We start from the raw sequence: 6,034 nt of genomic DNA, 5'->3' as shown, positions 1-6,034 counted from the left end.
TTACCTGTCTCCCCAAAAGCTATTTACAACCCAGTTTTGAAATTATGTACAATTGTCACCTGCACAAAATATAGGTGGGTTCACCTTTTTGACCGACCACAGAGAAGCTACAGCAATGTCTCCCTCGCCTATCTCCCCCATCCCATATTGCTGGGTCCCTACATGCCTTGGGCCTGCTTTCCCACCCCACCAGCTCTCTGCAGCCTTTGGGCCTGCTTCACAATCCACAAAGTTGCACATCCTCCTCTCCACCCTCCATCACTGATCAGTCACTTACCATCTGTATTGTAAAGCTCCAGAGTTAACACTGAGAGCAGGTCATTCCACTCCTCGGCTTCCTTAGGCTGCATGGATCCATCCAGGTAGTGGGTCCCATTTTTGGAGCAGATTCACATAGGTGAAGCAGCCTGCTCTCCTCTAATGCGAGCTCTGAAGATCTACAGAAGTTAAGTGAGAGATCGAGGGGTGTGGGTAGGAGGATGTGGGTTGCCACTTACCTTTTGTAGAGCTCTGGAGACCATGTTGTGGAAGAACACTAGGCTGCTCCACCCCTCAGCATCCCTACAGGCTATAAGGCATGGTTCTGTAATGTGGCTTCTCCAAAAATGGCACCTTGTCCAGGACCATGTCACGTGACCTGCCGGGATGCTAAGGGGCAGAATGGCCTGTTATTCCCCAATATGAGCTGATTGGTGATGAGTAGGAGAGAATATGGGACCCAGAGGGATGGGAAAGCAGGCCCAAGGTCTGCAGGGACCTTGAGGATGCAAATTGGGTTGTTTCAGGCCCTATGTATAGCTTAACACATTGTGCAAAGCAAGATAAGTGTAATGTATACTGTAAACCATGATTAAGCAAGCTGTTGTTTAGTGTGTTGTATGATCCCAGTGCATTTTCAATCTGTTTCCATAATCTTGAAATACTGATCTCAATAGTTTACAAAACATACTATAGAGCTTTAAAGTCATCTTAAATAACTGAATGTTGAGAAACAACATGCATGGCTGTTAAATAACTAGTTTTCCGCTTGCTGCTTAATACTGTCAATTAATAGTCTTTTTTAAAAAGTAATAACAGAAAGAGGTCTCCTTTGGCAGTAATTGCCTCTAAAAGAGCATGCCTATTGTTTCTTGGGACTTGAATCAGCTGTATAACTGTCTTGAACTACCTTGTAATAAGAAGTATTGGAACATGCTCATCAAAAATTCCCCAATTCCTAACAATTGAGTAACATCAAGAACAAAAAGGGTTTTCCTTTCTTCCTCTATTTTTATCTAAATTAAATGAAGTATCTGTCCTGTATGTGCAGACTTGAATGCATAGAGGTTCCCATTGTGTTTTCTTTTGTCCATTAAGACACGTTTTATATACAGCCCTAGTAGATAGACCTGGTGAAAAGCAATGTAGCTCCATTGAGTCTAATCAAAGGACTATCTTTTTTTTAATGTGATTTCTAATTGAACATAGCCTTTATGTTCATGTGGTAGTTTCTTGTCCCTATTTTCATATTTTATCACCTTGAACTTGTGGTTTTCACTCACAAAGTTCCTTTTTTTTCATTTATTGCTTTTAGGAGTTCATTGCAAGTAAGAGAAGTTGACATAAGCAGTTGATGGTAGTATTTAAAATAAAGCTGGCAAATCAGTACAGGCAGATAAAATTCATAAATATTGCTGGTTGAAAGTCCCCCCGCTCCCAAAATAGAACACCTTAAAAGAGACACATTATTTTAAAAACTGATAATTAAGTTTGAACCAGAAGACATAATAATTATACAATTATAGTAATATCATTCTGTTGCTTGTATTCAAACCAGCAAAAGGTGATATCTCGGTGAGTTGTCCCTTTTGTCTCCTTTTGAATTTATCTCTCCCTTTCACCATTTTGGAATAATATTCACTATTCAGTTGCATCTGTCATTTAGGGGGATGCTGATGAGCAGACAAACCTACTCAAGGGCTTATAATACTAGCCAAGCACGGGTGGGTTCCATTTACCTTTACTACCGGTTTGCAACGGGAGCGTGCGTACATGCGCACGTTGCTCACACATGCACATGTGTGCATCGCTTATGTGCATGCACTTCTGCGCATGCACAGAAGCTTCTGCGCATGCGCAGATCATCTATGATGATGTCTGGGTGGGTGGGCGGAGCCTCCTGCCGCCATTACTACCAGTTCACAGGAACCGGACCAAACCAAGAGCAACCCACCACTGTAGCCAAGTACTGGGAACCTAAAACACCTAAACAGGTGAAACACCTAACAGCTAAAACAAACTGCATGGGTGCTGTTCATCAGGAGTCAAGTTTGGCCCAAGGACATTTTTTACTCGTGCAAATGGAAATGCTTTATTGGAAGGTGAAGGAAAGAGTGGAGGTAAATTGAAAAACTCCTAAAAATCTGCAAATACATCCCTGGCTTATCTAGGCATATCCCCTTAAGGTTAAGAAATACCTTCTCTGTTCAAGACTGGCAAACTGCTGTCAATCACTGGAGACAATACTAAAGCAGATCAATGATATAAAGTAGATTCCTAGATTATTCTGCTATTGCATATCAGTCTTCCCCAAATTGCAAGACATAATGGATCAAATGCAGGTAGTCCTTGACTTCCAACAGTTGAGTTACTACGGCATTGAAAAAAGTGATTTATCACCGTTTTTTAATACTTATGACCTTTGCATCATCCTTATGGTCACGTGATCAAAATTCAGAAGCTTGGCAACGGTTGCAGTGTCCCAGGGTCATGTAATCACCTTTTGCAAACTTCTGCCAAGCAAAGTCAATGGGGAAGCCAGATTCACTTAACAACTGTGTTACTAACTTAACAATTGCAGTGATTCACTTAATTGTGGCAAGAAAGGTCGTAAAATGGGGCAAAAACTCACTAAAAATTGTCTTGGCAACAGAAATGTTGGGCTCAATTGTGGTCATAGGTCAAGGACTACCTGTATTTGGAATTCTAAGAGCTGTCATCCAACGTATTTGGACAGTTGGAAATGATTGATTAATGGAGTAGAGCATAAATATATAAATTGTAACAGAAACTTTGTTTTGCAGTTCTAAAAATAATTGCATTAATGGGAGGAAGAGAAATAAAGCAGCCCATTCTTTGGGAAGAATGCATTTATGCGTCAAACTTTGATAGTTCCCATTTCAGAATGTCCAAAAAAAGAGAGAACTGGAATAGAAAAGACTGATGCCTGTATAAAATCCTCTCTGCGGTTAAGCAGTTTCAGGGGAAATTTAGACCACAGAATCTGTTTTGTTGTACTTTTACTACCTTTTAGAAAGGGACCTGGATTAGCAATGAAGATAGATTGCGGCTTTGAAGTCTCATGGGTTTTTCTGAAGATTGAAATAAGATTTATTCTTTTAATGTCAAAAAAGGGCAGAAGAATATTCTGTAACCCTATTTCTTGACAACAATACAGATGTAGTTTAATATTCTTCCAAAATTGGAAGTAGGAGGAGTTGATTTCCCAGTCTAGTTTATAACCTTGAATGGGTTCCCATCTGAATATTAACCAGCTGTTATCTGCAGATCATCCAAGATTGGTTTGGTGCTGTTATTGCTTAGACAAATAGGGACAAGCTTGGGCATAAAAATCTAAGCCTAACTGGTATTTTTGTTTTAATTTAATTTTTAAAAATTACAATTAATTTTTCTTAAAATGTGTTACATATTAATAGTAATGTATGATGAATGTGTGTGCACATATACACATTCATATTATAATCAAACTGAATACACTGTAAGAGGAAAGCTTCTTCACTGAAAATTATGAGGTCATAATCTACCACACTGGTTCAATATAGGTTGGGAGACAGATGTTTTTTTGATTTCCCAATGTAGGGCTGTGAGAGAAAGACTGGTCCAAAGTCATCCAACCAGCTTCCATGCCTAAGGAAGAACTAGAACATAAGTCCTTCCCATTCCTAGTGCAGCACCTTAACTGTTATACCACACCGTCTCTCATAATTATTAGATAATAGATTATGTTTAAAAACAAAACGTAAAGTAACTTTAAAAAATGTAAAAGCCTAAACCAAGCAAACAAATTATTATTCTAAACAAAACAAAAACAAAAAAACAGATGAAAGAAAAAGTCAAAAAAAGGAAAATAACATTTAAAATCCTATTAATTAAAATACCAAATTATTCAAATATACAAATTATATTACTATTATATTACTATTCTGCAACTTGATACTATTAATTTTAAATTCAAATCACTACATCTTTGAACCATAACGAGTCACACTTCAATTTTCTCTCCTTCAAAAGAGGGGCTAAGAAGTGACAAATTTCATTAAGCCAATTTTTAATATCGCTTACAGTACATAAATATCCTTCTAGAAACAGTTCATCACCTTTTCTCAAAAGAGTTCAACCAAGATATACTTAATGATTTTCATAAACTGAGAGAGTCCCAATTTTTCTTCCAAGAACTGGCTCACTTTTAGCATTTATATCTGACCAATAAGGAATTGGCAGTTGACATTTTCGTGACAAATGTGTTACTTTTTCAATTTAGAAACCTTTTTTTAAAGGTGGGTCAACCTCAAATGAACAGATACATCAATACCTAGATTTAAGTCCTGTGTCCTAACTTACTAATGCTTTAACCATCGTTAATGTTTTATGAAACGTAGTATTTGTAAATGTTAACTCATGACTTGTATGAAAAAATGCCTTAAATGCTTCTGAAATCAATTTATAAGATGTTGTAGACCAGCCTGGCCAGAAATGTCCCTGGGCCCCTGATTCAGATAATTCATAGTATGCCATTGCAGATCATATTTAGATTTAACAATGACAGCAAATGCACTCAGCTCCAATATTCTGTGTATTTCAAACATCTCCAGATGACAGTGGAATTTTAAGTACTAGGATTTAAGAGCTAAGATTAAATAGGTCATGAGTCAAAGTAAAATTAACTGCTTATTCAAAATGATGAAGGAAATTTGCTTTATACAAATTAAAAGCCATTATTTAAAAATACTTAAATGTGTCATAGGGATCCAATCATTACTGTATAGTTTCTAAGTCTAAACCAAGGTTTAAGATCAGTGGTGGGTTTCAAATTTTTTTACTATCCGTTCTGTGGGTGTGGCTTGGTGGGAGTGGCAGGGGAAGGATACTGTAAAATCTCCATTCCCATTCCACTCCAGGAAAAGGTTACTGCAAAATCCCCATTTCCTCCCGATCAGCTGGGACTTGGGAGGCAGAGAATAGATGGGAGCAGGGCCAGTCAGAATTTTTACTACCGGTTTTCCGAACTACTCAAAATTTCTGCTACTGGTTCTCCAGAACTGGTCAGAACCTGCTGAAACCCACCTCTGCTTAAGATACTGTGTGAGCCTAGGCCAGAGGTCTTCAAACTTGGCAGCTTTAAGACTTGTGGACTTCAACTCCCAGAAGGGAGTTGAAGTCCACAAGTCTTAAAGCTGCCAAGTTTGAAGATCTCTGGCTTAAGTAATTACAGTATGCCTTATTCAATACCTCATAGCGAGAAAACCATGACTTACTTTAGAGAGCCATCTTCTCTTGCCCTATCATAGAAACATTGAAATATGGTGATCATTTCCTTTTACATGGTAAGATCACTGAACAGAGTGGTTGGATTTACACAGCATGAAAAACCAGGGTTTTAAAACTGTTTGTAGCCAAAATTATCCTATACTACTACTAAGCAAAAATAAACAAGCTCTTTGAATATGAATGAAGCAGACCAGAAAGACTTTCACAAACACACAATCAGTAATGAAATCTGAATCAAACAGGGACACATCCATTTGTGTTCCACAAATGGATAGTTCTATATTTTATACCACAAAGGTCAGATCTTTTAATAAGATACAGTGAGTGACATGACATTTAGCTGGCACATTTTCAGGAACTTCATTCAATGAAATAGGTGAAACCAGTAGTATATTTGGGGTGGGGGGGAAACACTGCATGAAATTTATCTAGATAGCAAAGCAGTAGGCAGAAATAATTATAGCTAAACTGCCCTAACTGGACATTT

Source organism: Pantherophis guttatus, chromosome 2 (assembly GCF_059756535.1).
Source record: "Pantherophis guttatus breed Tessera chromosome 2, ASM5975653v1, whole genome shotgun sequence".
NCBI classification, from domain to species: Eukaryota; Metazoa; Chordata; class Lepidosauria; order Squamata; family Colubridae; genus Pantherophis; species Pantherophis guttatus.
This window is presented reverse-complemented; position numbering follows the sequence as displayed.